We start from the raw sequence: 15741 nt of genomic DNA, 5'->3' as shown, positions 1-15741 counted from the left end.
GTTTTGGTCCCTATAAATGCAAGATAGAAATCAGAAAATTGGCTAAATCAACTTGTTTTAGGTGTTGAGGAGGTGTATATGCAAGAAAAAAGCTCAATCTCAGCATGAATAATGGGGCCTAGCATTTTAACTTTCTATGTTCTTCTCTAGCTCTGAAATTCAGTAGACCACAAACATGGTGAGATCCACTATCCTGTCAGGCAGCAGAGGGGGAAGAAAATGGTTTCATCCCCAGAGAATTGTTAATTGCTGCCTCATGGTTACCTGGAAGATTCTACTTGCAGGGATGTCTTTATTTGACCCAAGTTGAAGCCTATCCAATGTGAAAAGGCTTTTCTCTGGATGTATGTGTTGTAAACATTTTGAGGTCATTGTTTACCTTCCAGAGCTCTCTGAGGCAGTAGATTATACTTGGGGTCAATAATGAGATAACCAGCTATTCCTGAGAAAGAAGAACAAAGTAGGAGGGATGTCAATACCAGATATCAAGCTGTATTACAAAGCCACTGTTCTCAAAACAGCCTGGTACTGGCACAAGCACAGACATGTCGACCAATGGAACAGAATAGAGAACCCAGAAATTGACCCAAACCACTATGCTCAATTAATATTTGACAAAGGAGACAAGGGCATACAATGAAGTCACGACAGTCTCTTCAATAAATGGTATTGGAAAAATTGAACAGATACATTCAAAAAATGAAGCTAGACCACCAACTTATACCATACACGAAAATAAACTCAAAATGGATAAAGGACTTAGACATAAGACGGGAAACCATACAAAATCTTAGAGGAATCCACAGGCAGCAAAATCTCAGACGTATGCCCCAAAGCAATATCTTCACTAATACAGCTCCTAGGGCAATGGAAACTAAAGAGAAATAAACAAATGGGACTACATCAAAATAAAAAGCTTCTGCACAGCAAAAGAAACCATCAACAAAACAAGAAGAAAGCCCACTGCATGGGAGAACTTATTTGCCAATGTTATCTCCAAAAGGGTTTAATTTCCAACATTTATAGGGAACTCATACACCTTAACAAAAGGAAGATTAAAAAAAAAACAATTAAAAAATGGGCAAGGGACCTAAATAGATACTTTTCAAAAGAGGACATAAGGAAGGCCAAGAAACATATGAAAACATGCTCAAAGTTACTAATCATCAGAGAAAAAAATTTTTTTCATGCATGAGAATAAAGATACAATATAACTTAACTTATGAACTACAGATATGTCAATTCCATGTGAAATTTGTAGCTGTAATTCAATGGTTGAGCGTCAACCCATGAACCAAGAGGTTACTGGTTGGATTCCAGTCAGGGCATATGCCCAGGTTTTGGGCTTGATCCCCAGCAGAGGGCGTGCAGGAGGTAGTCAATAGATGATGTTTCTCTCATCAATGTTTCTATCTCTCTATTCCTCACCTCTCCCTTCCTCTCTCTCTAAAAATCAATAAAAACATATTTTAAAAATATTCTTAAATGAATTACTCAATTTTCGATTATAGGATACTAGAACCAGCAACTCAAACTAAGCCTAAAGCAAGCAAAGGAGGAAGTGATAAAGACTAGAGTGAAATAAATAAAATATCAATTAGGAAACCAATAAAAATAAAAACACAAATAAAGATGGTTCTTTGAAAATATCAACAAAACTGACTAATCTTTAGCTAGTCTAGTCATGAAAAAAAAGGGAAAAGTAAAATGATTAGAATCAGAAATGAAAGAAGGGAAATTACTATTGGTCGTACAGAAATAAATTGTATCATAAGGGAAGACTGCATGAATTGCATGTTAATAAATTAAATAACCTAAATGGACAAATTAAATAATCTAAATGGGCAAATTCTTAGAAGACAGAAGTTACTGTAACTATCTCAACAAAAAAATGATCAAAGTGAAAGGAACTATAACAAAGGAAGAGATTGATTTAGTAATCAGAAGCTATCTACAAAGAATGGCCTAGGACCAGAAGGCTTCAGTGTTGAATTCTACCAAACATTAATAAAAAATTAATACCAATTTACACAAACGCCTACAAAAATATAGGAGAGGGTAATACTTTTCAAATCACTTTATGAGGCCAGTTTTGACTTAATACAAAAACCAGATAGCAAATTCACAAGGAAAAAAAAATACAGACCATTATCTCTTATGAACACAAATAAAAAAGTTTTCAATATGCTCAACAAAAAAACTTGAAACAAATCCAGTCACATATAAAAAGGTTTGCACACCATGACAAAGTGAGATTTATTGCATTAATGTTGGCTGAACATATAAAAATCAATGTGATGCACTTATCAGCAATTTTCAATTGGTGTGCTGCAAAGGTTTTTAAAACACGCAATACCTATTTAGTCAGCAGCAAAACAAACCAAAAAAATGACAACAGCCAACACAACAATAGCTGTCTGGTATAAGTGAATCAAAATTTTACCTATTTTTTTTCTCAAGTAATAAAAACTATAATACATGTTTTGGTGTACAACAGAATTTTAGTGATTACTTTATGTGTGCCATGAGATGAAAAATTGAAAATGGTTGCACTATATTAATACAAAGAGCACAAAATTCACTCAATCGTGTCAACAGGTGCATAAAAAGCATTTGATAACATCTTATATCTTTTAATGATAAAGACAGTTAAACTCAAGAAAAGGGAACTTCCTTAGCCTTATGAAAGACATCTGTAGAAAAAGTTAATTTTGTAGACTGCAAATCAGAAGACAAAAGGCATCCAGATTAGAAAGGAAGAACTAAAGTTATTTGTATTATATATAGAACATGATAAGGGAGGCATAAAAATACAAAATAACAATAATTAAAAAATTATTAAAGCCAATAAATGAGTTCAGCAAGGTCACAAGATCCAAGATCAATATACAAAAGTCAATTGCATTTTACACTGGCAATGAACAATCTGAAAATTAAATTAAGAAATCTTTCCAATCTACAATGTAAAAAATAGAATATCTAGAAATAAATTTAACAGAAGCAGTGTAACACTTGTGTACTGAAAACTACTAAACATAATTTAAAAAGACCTAAATAAATGAAAAGATATCCTATTTTTATAGATGGGAAGATTTAATATTGTTAAGATGACAATAGTCCCCTAATTGATCTACAGAGTCAATGGAATCCCTGCCCAAAATCCCAGGTAACATTTTTTTCAGAAATTGAGAAGCTGGTCATAAAACTCATATGAAAATTGAAGGAGCCCAAGTAGTGAAAACAATCTTCAAAAAGAAAAAAAAAGTTAAATTATTTATACTACCCTACTTTAAAACTTATTACAAAGTTGTAGTAATCAAGACATGGTGTTACTGGCATTGATTAAACAATGGAATAGAACTGAGAGTCCAGCAATAACCCCATATGTTCATAAGCAATTGATTTTTGACACTGGTGTCAAAACAATTCAATATGGAAAGAATAATTTTTTGATGTTTTGTTATTGGTTTTATTGTTGTTTTTAATAAATGATACTGGGACAACTGGGTATCCATATTTAAAAAATAAATTTGGAACCCTACTTCACACTATATACAAAAACAACCTCAAAGTGGATGTAAGCCCTAAAGATAAGAGCTAGAAGAATAGAATTCTCCAAAGAAAACATAAGAGTAAATATTTATAACTTTGGATACAGCCATGGATTCTTAGATATGACACCAAAAGGACATGCAACAGAAGGAAAAGTAAATAAATTGACCTTAATAAAAATTAAAAATGTTGTGCCTCAAAGGACACTATCAAGCAAGTGAAAAAATAACCTTTACAATAGGAAAAATATTTGTACTGGTAAATCATATATTACATATGGATTTGAAATTCAAAATATATAAAGAACTTCTAAGACTCAATAACCAAAACTAAACATCCCAATTAAGGATAGAAATAGACATTTCTCCAACAAACATGAAAACATGCTTTACATCCTTAGTCATTAGCAAAATGCAAATCAAAACCATAATGATAAGGCACTTGCCACCTACTAAGATGGCTGTAATCAAAAGAACAGACAGTAACCAGTGTTTACGAAGATGTAGAAAAATTGCATCACCCATTCATTGTTTGAGGGAATAAAAGCTGTACAGCCACTTGGAAAAACGTTTTGGCCCCTTTTTGAAATGTTAAACATGGAATTACTATATTACCCAGCAGTTCCTTGTCTAGACATATACCCAAGAGAACTGAAAACACATGTTCATGCAAAAAATTTTACATGAGTGCCCATAGCAGCACTATATATAACTAAGAAGTGAAAACAGCCTAAACACATTTCAAACGGTGAATCAATGAACAAAGTGTGATACAGCAGGTCCCGAATAGTGTCATTTTGTTTATCATCTTTTCATAATATTGATGAGAAAAAGAAAATCAAATCCCAGCTGAAGACACTGTCTGTGTGGAGTCTGCATGTTCTCCCCATGTGTATGTGGGTTTTCCCCAGTACTGTGGTTACCCCCCACATCCCGGGGGATGTGCATGTGAGGTGAATTGGCCTGTCTACCTTGTCCCAGTCTGAGTGAGTGCGGGTGTACACATGAGTGGCCCTGCAATGGAAGGGTGTTTTTCCAGGATTAATTCCCAATTTGTGCCCTGAGCTGTGGGATAGGCCACCCTAGACTATGAATTAGAATAAACGGGTTGAAAAATATATTTTTCTTTGGAGAATTCTATTCTTCTAGCTCTTATCTTTAGGGCTTACATCCACTTTGAGGTTGTTTTTGTATATAGTGTGAAGTAGGGTTCCAAATTTATTTTTTAAATATGGATACCCAGTTGTCCCAGTATCATTTATTAAAAACAACAATAAAACCAATAACAAAACATCAAAAAATTATTCTTTCCATATTGAATTGTTTTGACACCAGTGTCAAAAATCATGTTTTTATTAATCTTTTATGTTTTTATTAATCTTTCTTAAAAGTGTGTATAGTTCACATTTATTTCCATATTTAATATTAGAAATGTTTGGGGTCTTTATGTAAAAGTTTGGTGTTTTTTTGTGACTAGAAATACAGCATAGGAACTTAACTTTTTTTTGTATCAGTTAGCGTATGGCAAAACTGGTTTTGTTATTAGTTGTTTTGCTTAAAGTCACAGTTCCCAAGCAACTATCAGCAACATTCAGTGAGGATTTACTCTGTATGTATAGCCATAAAAAGGGGTAAAGTGTCATTACATACTAGTACTGTAGCTTGGATGAACCTTCAAAACTTACACTAAGTGGAAACAGTCAGGCACGAGAGATCATAATTTTTTAATTTTACTTTTTATTTTAGGTATATGAAATGTTTGGAATAGGAAAATGCATAGAAATAGAAAGTAGATTTGTGGTTGCCTGAGATTAGAAGGTGGGAATAGAGAGTAACAGCTGATGGATATGTTTTTTGTTTTTTTTTTTTTAGTGATGAAAAGTCCTATAATCAGAGGTCATGGTTGTACAACTTATGAGTATACTAAAAACAACTGACCTTTTTTTTTTTTTTTCAAAAGATCAATTTTAGGCATGTGATTTATATGTCAATTAAGAACCCCAATGAACTAGTGGTAGTTTCCTATTGCAGGAGGGGTATCTTCCCTCTACTCCATCTCTGTGAAATCAGACAATAAATACAATGAAATTAATGCTTTATATTAACTGGTTTTATGAGAAAGTTAAGGTATTTTTTCCTACTTTATTCCCTCATGATGAGGAATATATTTTTCTCCTAGCTATATTGATTTGCTTTGCTGATTTGTTTGATCAGAATTTATTACTAAATTATTCATCTGTTGTTTCTGCAGATATAAGCTGAATAAAAAAGATGGAGAAGCCCATGTTTAAAGTTAGTATAAATCAAACTTTGATTTTAATATACTGGAGTAAAATATACAAATGGTTGAAGGTATTACTTGGATTACTAGTTAGTACTCACCAAGTCTTTTATAGGAAGAAAAGCATTTTTGTTTTAATGAATTCCTTTTGTTGTAGCTAATCATATCTCCTGTCTTACACATTCCATTTTAGTTGAATATTTATAATGAATGTTGTGTTCATTGTGAATCTCAATAACTTTCTACATTGTGGTTTGATTTATGCCAGATTATGAAGCACAGACACATGCTGTATTAAATAATTATGTTTTACCTTGATAATTTATTCTGATACAATTCTATTATATCTTGTATTTATAAATGCCTTTATTATGTACTTTCATAATTTGACCTCATCTTTTCAATTTCTTTTTCAGCTACTAATTTTTATTTTTTTCTCTTCATTGCTGTATTTCACATAGAAAATTGTGGCATTCGTTTACTGAAACTTTGTAAATAAAATTTTTAAAAATTTTGTTTTCTTTCTTTTTTAAAAATCAAGCAACAGTAATTATATTTCTCTTACAGAAGCTTAAATATCTGTCATGGCTAGAAAAGTAAAGTCTTTGATCATAGGAATTGATGTTTGACAAATATCAACAAAATATCAGTTGATATTTTCTGATATTCGATTTGGTAGATAGCAAAGATGTTGAGTATGCTGCAGTGATCTAGGTACAACTCATATAATACCAAAAAAAGTTTTTCTTTTATGGATGAGGAGTAAACCAGGCAGGAAAGAACTGAGGGAATGAAAGGGAGAGGTGATCAGATGGTAGATCTGAGAATGTTCTACGCTGAAATCAAACTGTGGTCAGGAGGAGCTGTTAAGGACGATGGATGCTAGCTGAAGTTGTTCAAGAGCCTGAAGAAAGTAAATAAATTTTAGCAAAGTTTGGCTAGCAAACATTTTCTTCTGACTGATCAGTGAAGACAGAAATTCTACTAATTATTTATGAGGCAAATAATGGGAATTTGAAAAATCTGTCTGACCTTGTCATAGATAAACCAGGAAGGCATCTGTGAGTCTTATCTAAGTCAGATGGAGAAGGGTGTTATTTGCAGTAAGCATGATGGGGGAATTTCTTAACCATTCTGTTTTCCAGGAGCTCAGAGCTCAGGTAAAATCCAACATTGTCAGTCTACTATACAACAAAAATACCTAACACATTGAAACACCCATATGATAATTCTCCCCATGAACCCCTTGATATTATAAGTACCGTATTTTCCGACGTATAAGACGACTGGGCATATAAGACGACCCCCAACTTTTCCAGTTAAAATATAGAGTTTGGGATATACCCGCCCTATAAGATGACACCCAGAGTATAAGACGACCCCCGAGTTTTGAGAAGATTTTCCTGGGTTAAAAAGTCATCTTATATGCCAGAAAATACGGTATATTTTAGATTCCCAAGACTTTGCTTTCCTTGGTGACAGGAATTGCCAGTTTTGATGGTTCTGGTCAAACTAATATCTTGGACCAAATTTTCCTGGGTTCTGCCTTTCATTGCATGGCTTAAGTGCATATGTGGCATACAGTGTTCTCTAACAGGAAGGCATTTTACCAAGGTCTTTTAAACTATATTTTTCTTTTATTTGAACTTCCTGTTTAATCTCCATCAGTTTCTATTATTGCAAAAATAGAAGTCACTTGGTAAAATCGATGAAGAGATGTGGTTGATAATATATATCCCAAGAAAATTATACATATGGTACTATGTTTTATTGCATTTCTCTAGTATTGTGTAGACAAAGGCCCCACAGCTTTAAAAAATACTCAAAATGTTTGATGATCTTCAAAATGTGTCAACAATATGTCTTTGGTCTTATATGTTATGCCAAGATGGGTATTTCAGCTTGCGGGGTAATTACGTATTTTGTTGAAAATTAATCAGTTGGCATTTAGTAGCATATATCAGTTTAATAAATAATAAATTCAACATGAGTCTGTCCTTGATACTGTAGCTAAACTTTCAGTTTGTCTATACAAAACAAATTAATAAGTTTGAAAGACTGAGTACAAAGACTTCTTGCTAAAGTCACCAAAGTAATTCCATTGGGACTAAAAATTGCTGGTATCAGCATATATCCCTTAGCATCATCTTTGTTGAACAAGAATTTTGTTGTTGTTATTTGGATTTGTATAGTCTACATCAGTGATTTTTAACCTTTTTCATCTCCTGGCACACATAAACTAATTACTAAAATTATTTGGCACACCAAAAGTATATATTATATGTTTTGCCCATCTGACAAAAAAAAAATGAGTATAATTTTTATTCATTCACACTGGATGGCTGTTGTCATTTTTTTAATCTGACAACCTAAGGGAAAAGACATCAATGCCCCTGACTAAATAGTCAAATATTACATGTTTTAAAAATTCTTGCAGCACATGGGTTGAAAATCACTGGTCTACATCATTATGAAGATGAGTTTGGTGTGTTTACTATAGCATCAACAATTTGCACAAGAAGAGCAGTTGAGGGGAAAGAGCTGCAACTACATATCATAGATGAGAATTATCAATTGCCAAAATATCACAATTAAATTCAGAAAGCTAAAATCTCACAATTAGCTGCAACTCGATGGTTAGGAGGAGACTGTCATTTACATGCACTATAAGTACAGCGTGTGCATTGATTTTACTATAGGGAACATTTACATAATTTTTTCAAAAAGTAAATATTGTTGGTTTAAGATGCGTATAGTTATATGATTTCTTTATAAACTGAAACATCTGTGTGCCTGAGCCATCACCATTCTACATTGAGAGAGTAATCAAACCTAGTTTCAGTGCTTTGAAGAAAGGATTTCTGAATCTATGGAAATTCATAATGCCTGCTATGGTGAGAGAAATGATGTTTGGATTAAATATTTTTCATTGATATAGATAGAGAACCAGTCTTCTGAGTTTAAAATGGAATCATAATTTTTATCTTGAATTTTAATTAGTAAGCAGAAATGCAGACTGACACTTTATACATAGTGAAATGTATTTTGATATACTGAGTTTATATGCTTCACATATTCTATATGTGATAGGGTGAATTTGTAATCGATGTGTGAGTATGTGCACAAGAATCTGTGCGCTTAAATACATTTGTGTTTATTTACAGTAACTGAAAGGATACATATAAAACTTTATAATAGAAAGTTGAAGGTGGGTTGGAATTGTAAGGGAAATTACCTTACTTTAAATGAAAAGTTATCCATAGAGTCTTTGTTGAATTATTTTACAATATATGTGTAATATATATGGATATGCGTATAGATACATATTTTTAGTAAAAGTATTCCAGAACATTAACAGAGTTTAATCTGGGTGATAAATATAAGAATGTTGTTATGGTCTGAATAGATGGGTTCAGGCTGACAGAATATAAAGCCTCAGGCCCTGGAGAGATGAGAAAAATTTTCATGTGGTCAAAAAATTGAATGGAAGTTATTGTGACTGGAATATACTAAGTAAGGTGGGGAACAGAATGCTAGTATGTTAAAGAGGGACACAAAATTCAGATCAGGTAAGGTCTTGGCCTATGCAGTAGAGTTGAAGAAAGGTCATTGTGGTTAGTGAAATTGATGAGTGAAGAGAAGAAAGACAGAATATGAAGCTAACAGTAGGCAAGGTGAGCTCATGTAAGCACCTATCGTTCTCATAAAGAGTTGGAAAACTTTTTAAGACATTTAAGAGGCCAATGATGGATTTTATGTATTGGTATAGAGGTTGGTATTATTTGATTGGAGAGACATTTAAAGTTTGGAAAGTACTATTTCTAAAATGCAAAAAAAACCAACACACACACACACACAAATTTGGTAGATTTCATGGGCAAAAAAATAGGGGAAATTAAACTGTTATCAAAGATAAAAACAAAAAATAGAAAGTTTACTTTTTTTTTTTAATTTACCTAAACTTATGAAATAAGTAGAGGAAGATAAAGTTTAACTAAATTCTCACTTGCCCTTTAGTTAATTTAGGGTGTCACTTATGATGAATTGCTTACCATTGTGTTTGTATTTCCTTTTAATGGTTTAAACATTATATTTGCATGCTTTTTTATAATTGGTGTATTTTTTATATAATCAGTATAAAATTTATTTTTAGTTAAATTACATAATTTTATTGTTCTTTTTGTTGTTAACTTTGTTCATTGCTAAGGTGACTTTTTCCCCCTTGTAGCATCTAAAAGAAAATAAGTTTAAAGTGTTGGAAATAAAAACTGTAAACTATAAAGTAGCCTGCACAAATCCTCTAAGAAAGGGATAGAAGGATCATACTTTATATATAAGAGAGATTTAGGTCAAAATTTAAAGAGGAAGCCTTGAGCATATACTTAAAGGACATATGGTTTGCTAGAACCATGCAGTAATTATTTTGTAAGACTTTGTAGTCCAGAGAGCTTACTATTATTAGTAGTCACCACCCCCTTAAATTATTGTATGACCTATTTTCTGTAGGTCAGTGTGCCGCACAGTGGAAAGGAAAGTGATATTTCTTCTGAAATCAGACTTGGAAGAAAACTTTCCTCTAGTAGTGTAAATTACACTTACTTTGCAGGATCTTAACATCAAAGTTTTCAATCCAAATGTCCAATTTAAATTACATATGGATTGAGGACACACATAAACAGATGTTGGGGAGGTGCAGGGTAAAGATAAATTTTGAGACTATATTAAAATTTTTAAGTTTGTATTTGTTTAGTATACCCACAGATGGGCGGTTGAGAAATACCCATTTTAAAAAGTAATCTCTTATGTTTGCATGATACTTTATCATTTCAAAGACTTTATTCTTGAATATTAGTATAATATTTCATATGAATATCAGGATAATCCTTGAGGTCAACAAAGCATCTACTTTCCCAATTGTATCAATGATGTAGGAGCCAAATAGATGAGAGAGCTGCCTCTACTTTATAGGTGGCAGGTGTGAGCTCAGACCCTTTCACCTTCTGTTCTCTTTCTCAAAGATCTTTCTACTATACCATGCAGACTTCTTAGTATCATCTGTCTAGAAAAATAAGGAAAAGCAAATTCAACTTTTGGGACTATTAAGAGAAATTGTGATTCTTACACTTAGTATGAAATAAGGTAAAAGTCAACAGTGTTGTTTAGGCTATTTTAGTGATTGAGAAAAGACAGAATTTTGTTTTTGTGAAAAATGTTTACAAAAGGCAAAATATTAGAAGTTATCATTTATGAAGTGTTAAGAATGAACCAGATGGTTCCTCCATAGATATTATTATTTCCGCTTTAGAAATGAAGAAATCTCTGGGTGTCTACTACATTCATTGGGGATCTGAGTTTTATTCCTGGCTAATTAGAGGACATTATTTAAGAATATTAGTAATCCTCCAACTCTCCGGGAGGGCCAGGGATCTGGTTTAGAGGCCAGCAGCAGGCCCTGTGTCTGCCTGGGAGCACACTTCAGAGATCCCACTGCATGTGACACAGCCATAGGCCATGCGGATCCCATAGGAGACCTTGTGGGGTGTTGCTGTCTGTCTCTCTGCCTGCTCTACATCTTCACCAGAATATGAATTAGTCATAGTACCTTCCCCTCTGTGAGTGAAAGAAATCCCACAATAGTGCATCTGATTCATTAAATCTAGGTCACATGCTACAGTTACACCATTCCATCTCATGAGTGAGTTAAAAGAAAGCTGCAAAAGCAAAATCTGGCATTTCCCTCCCTTTATCCTTGGAAGTAATACTGATAAAGTGGTAAATTCTCTAAAAAAGGACTTCTGACTAAAAGTGTTTGGGGGGGTGGGTACCAAAATCATGACATACGTCCACTATACTACCATGGCACATTTCAAAAATGGCCATAAATGTTTCCTACATATCTGCTCAGGCATTTGCAATGTGAGTAATGCACTCTTCATATCAAAGGGTAGTCCATCCTGTCCCAAACCTTGACCCCAGCCGGACTTGGGACCTACCTCACAAGGCAATGAGGTAGAGGTGGCACTGTGCTGGCTCCCAGCCTGGGCCTCAGGGACTTCTATGCTTCGGCTGTCCCTCTAAGAACTCTGCTGCCACAATGGAGACAACAGCAAGTTAACATCCTAAAGAATGGGGAGTTAATGAAGCAGATGATGTTGATGCGGTCTTGGCCCTGACATATGAGAGAGCCGAGGAAGAGACGCCAGGCAACCTGAAGCTGATGTCAGATGCACATGTGAACTCCACTGAGCATACAACCTAGTTTACACTGGAAGAACCGCCCAGCCATCTTGTAAACCATGAGTCATATATGCTTGATGCTGTAAGCCGGTAAGACTCAGGTAGTTTATATGCGGCCAGAGCTATCTAATAGACTTTGAAAAAGTCATGTGGACAAGGCATTCCTGTGCCTGATGGGCTCCACATACTTGAAATTCTTTTGGAAGGCGGGTGTAGGTAAGGTGAACCTTTTAGGTCATACTACAGACAATTTGCATAGCTCGTCAAGTTCACCGGTGGCACTCTGCAAATGGGTGTTGGCGGTTCCAATGGGCACGTTTAAGGGACAGCCAGAAAGGGATTTCCTCCGTAAGGTTTCAAATGACTCTGAGGTCAACATCATAACCTTCTGATGGAAGCTGATATATTTATTTTCCCATTCTCATTTAACTGCACATTCTTTGAATTGGAGCATTCTTTTCTCATCTGAATAAGCCCTCAATAGCTGTTTATTGTAAGATTTGCAACATAGGCACCTCCCTCTGACAGCAGGGTAATACAGCTTAATGAAATATTTGTAAAGCCCACTGAACTGCACAGAGGAAATGTGCTTTTTAATTCTGAATTATGTTTCTTGATAACATTCTCCCCCCCCCCCCCCCCCCCCCCGCACAGCTGTGTAGCACATGGTTTCATTTAACCAATCATACACCTCGTAGTCACAGCAAATGAAATGCTGTGTCTGTGAATGGCTCTGGCAGAGACAATTTGTCAAGGTCTGAAACAATGCAGAAGCTGCTTTCCACCCGTTTTGGAAGATAATGCCAATTGCTAAAAGTCTTTTTCTTTTTTTTTCTTTTTTTAATATATTTTTATTGATTTTTTACAGAGAGGAAGAGAGAGGGATAGAGAGTTAGAAACATCGATCAGCTGCCTCCTGCACACCCCACACTGGGGATGTGCCCGCAACCAAGGCACATGCCCTTGACCGGAATCGAACCCGGGACCCCTGAGTCCACAGGCCGATGCTCTATCCACTGAGTCAAACCGGTTTCGGCGCTAAAAGTCTTTTTCAATAATGCTTCTTGTCTTTATGATGATTGTGATTTTAAAAACCTCTTTTCACCTGGCATTACTTAGACGTTAACTGCATTGCATTGTTAACAGCATCCGTTATTGTGTTTCTAAGTTGTCAGTCAGGCTCTGTCATATCTGAGACCAATAAACCCACATCGTTAATGCTGAAAGGAACTTTTAACTTAATATATATTAAGTGCTTAATATGATGCCTTGAACTTAGTAATTGGCCAATAAACATTAGTTATTATTATACTATTACTATTATTATCATTAAATCCTCTGATTTTAAAGATGAAAAAAACTGAATCTTCTACATAAATATTGCCCATAATATACAACATAACTCCAGCAATTTTCCTGCCTGTTATCATAAAAAAACCTAATTATCAGCATAGTTCTATCAAAGAATTTATACTTGGTATTAGTGTGCAATGCATGAGAAACCCTCAATAGCTATTCTGCTGAGTGTTTTCCCAGATGAGAGATACTAACATAAGGTCATCTTGCTCCCATAGTATTTCCTGAAGCACTTTATCATCACTATTTCTTCAGATGAATATAAAGCTTTTCATCTCAAGAAAGCACATAGTCTATGTATTTTTTTATGATTGTATTCATTCCTAATTTTTCCTTTTCTTTCAAAACTAGCAGTATCCATGAGATATGGAGCATCCTATGATGCCTTGCCTGATGATATTGGCTAAAGGTTCCATTAAAAATCTGCAAAACAGTATTAAATCAGTTTCTGTTAGCAACAGTCACTAATTTTGATTAACTGTTTTGCAACCCAGTTCTGAACTCCAGGTTTGCCATTAGTTTGTTCTGCTTATTTACTACACATCTATGTCCTGACTCTTTACAATTTGACTACAGTTAGAGTGAGATGACTTCCTTCATCTACTTCCAGAGAAAGAGACCTCTTACATGTGAGACCAAGCAAACACAAAGCAATGCTACAGGTACCCTTATTGTGCAAGTTTAAGGATATACGTTATCAGTATTAAAAAATTAAAATATCTTGCCCTAGCCTGTTTGGCTCAGTGGATAGAGCGTCGGCTTGTGGACTAAAGGGTCCCAGGTTCCATTGCAGCCAAGGGCACATGCAAAAGTTGTGGGATCCATCCCCAGTAGGGGGCGTGCAGAAGGCATCCAATCAATGATTCTCATCATTGATGCTTCTATCTGTCTCTCCCTCTCTTCCTCTCTGAAATCAATAAATTAAAAAAAAAATTAAAATGTCTCTAAAATGTTTTGTTATAAAGCTCTCTTTATAAGACTGATCACTAGGTCTCCTTTTACATTGTATTAAGAACCTGAAAGGAGTATTACAGGTATATTGTCTTAAAGTGGATGTAAAATGCTTCCCTTCATCTACCAGCTTTATTGAGTTTACTTGCAATCACCTTGTCTTACCACTAGATGGTGCTAAAACTAGTAAGGCATTCGGTGTGCATGGGGTAAAAAACTATAGGAGTACAAAGAAGTGAAGTTTAGGAATTTATTGAATATGGCATAATAAGTAACATGAGAATAGGAAATTTCTGAACTCAAAATAATGAAGTATTTTCTCATTTTCGTTCCTGTTTCTTAATTCATAACTGAACCGTATACTTTCTTTGTAAACATTCTCATTTTCAAACTTAATTGCCAATTGTACTTTTGCAAATATACTAAAATGTTATTTAATTTTTCTTTTCCCTTTAACTTGTATAACTGCATTTTTATTTTTGAAAAACAGTTTATAGAAGATAGGCTTCATAGGTTATGTTATATAATTGCCCTATATATAAATAATGTGTCATACATTCCAAACATAAAGATTTCAGAAATTATATTACTTGCTCTCTCTTGTATCCCTGAGAGCAACTATTACTGACATACAGACATAGCCAATTGTGTTAATCCAGATTTTTCAAATAAACAGAACTAATAATACAATGTATACTAGAGGCCCAATGCAAGAAGATTCGTGCAAGAATGGGCCTTCCTTCCCCTGGCTGCCAGCACCACCTTTGCTCTGGCTGGAGCCGCCTTTTCACTTCAGCCGGAGCCGCCTTTCTGGCTTCCCATGCTGCCTAGGGGCCCGGAGAGGCTGGGGCGGTGCAGAACGCCTGTGTCCCGCCCAACCCCTGGCTGCTTGGAGCCTGAGCATGCAAATTAACCCACCATATTTGTCGGGTTAATTTGCATACTCATGCCTGATTGGCTGGTGGGCATTGCAAAGGTACGGTCAATTTGCATCTTACTCTTTTATTAGTGTAGATATGACTGTATAGAAAGAGACTTATAAGGATTGGCTCATGTGATTATTGAGAAGCCCCATGCTCTGCTGTCTGCTAGCCGGAGCCTAGGAAAGCCAGAACTGTAGTTCCAGTCCAAACCCAGAGACCCAAGAATCAGAAGCGCTTATGTCCAAGGGCAGGAGAAGATGGACATCCAAGCTTAAGCAAAAACAGAGCAAATCTTCCCACTTTTGTTCTATTTAGGTTCTCGGCAGATTGAATGATGCTCGCTAACATTGGTGAGGGCAATCTTTACTCAGTCTACCTATTCAAATGCTAACCTTTTCCAGAAACATTCTCACATACAGATCCGGAAATGACCTTTTACCAG

This window comes from Eptesicus fuscus, chromosome 2, assembly GCF_027574615.1.
Source record: "Eptesicus fuscus isolate TK198812 chromosome 2, DD_ASM_mEF_20220401, whole genome shotgun sequence".
Taxonomy (NCBI): Eukaryota; Metazoa; Chordata; class Mammalia; order Chiroptera; family Vespertilionidae; genus Eptesicus; species Eptesicus fuscus.
This window is presented reverse-complemented; position numbering follows the sequence as displayed.